Genomic DNA, 1,206 nt, shown 5'->3' on the forward strand with positions numbered 1-1,206 from the left:
GGTTGGGGTACCATGGAAAACTGCAAATGTGTGAATGATGGAAAACTGCAAACTGGATTAAACTGTTGCTACTCTGAGGAACTACTGCTGAAATGAAGAAGCAATGCTGGCCTGATGCTCAGATAAACAGGGAGGCCCAACAGGGAGCAACTGGCAAGACAGAAACATGTTTTGTACAGTCACAGCCCCAGCATCACAAAGCACAGCATAGAAGGACAGGTTTGGAGCTGGCGCACAATAGCCTAATAACTGTCACACTGCCTACACCCTGTGACCCATCAGTTCCACTTCTACTCAACACAGAAACAATACAAATGCCTTTCACTAGGTGAATGGGGACATAAATAAATAAACCAGACCTATATTTATCAACATGGCTAGATCTTGGAAAGGAAATATTTCATTAAAAAAGCAAGCTATGGAAGTTTAAACATAGTGTGATACCACATATTAAACTTTTTTAAAAGCAATATCCTAATATGTAAAAACCCTGGGTCTGTCACATCCGCAATGACCGGGAGGCTCGATCATTCACCAGGCTGCATGCACAACAGGTGAGCGAGCTGAACTGCTGACCTCTTGGAGAGAGGCAGAGGCGGGGCTGATCAGCAGTGGCAGCAGCTGCTGGTGAGGCTGAGAGAGAGAAGCAGGGTCTGATCACCCTGCTTCTCTCTCCCTCACCAGCAGCCAAGCCTCTCTTTCTCCCAGAGATCAGCAGTTCAGCCTCTCACCAGCAGCCTGGGGCATAGAAACCGACCAATCAGAACCAAATTGGCTGGCAGAGGAGGGAAGTTGGGGGCAAGATCAGACTGGCAGGGGAGGGCAGTTGGTGGTGATCAGGCCTACAGGGGAGGGCAGTTGGGGGCGAGATCAGGCTGGCAGGGGAGGGCAGTTGGTGGGGACCAGGCTTGCAGGGGAGGGCAGTTGCGGCCATCAAGCCAGCAGGGGAGAGTAGTTGGGGGCAAGATCAGGCCAGCAGAGGAGCAGTTGGGGGCAATTGGGCCAGCAGGAGAGCAGTTAGGCGTCAATTAGGATGGCAGGGGAACGGTTAGGGGGTGATCAGGCAGGCAGGCAGGTGAGTGGATAGGAGCCAGCAGTCCTGGATTGTTTAGGCCACAGGGATTGGGCCTAAACCAGCAGTCAGACATCCCCCGAGGGGTTCCAGATTGGAGAGGGTGCAGGCTGGGCTGAGGGATACCCCAGTGC

Source organism: Myotis davidii, unplaced genomic scaffold (assembly GCF_000327345.1).
Source record: "Myotis davidii unplaced genomic scaffold, ASM32734v1 scaffold2786, whole genome shotgun sequence".
In the NCBI taxonomy this organism is placed as follows: domain Eukaryota; kingdom Metazoa; phylum Chordata; class Mammalia; order Chiroptera; family Vespertilionidae; genus Myotis; species Myotis davidii.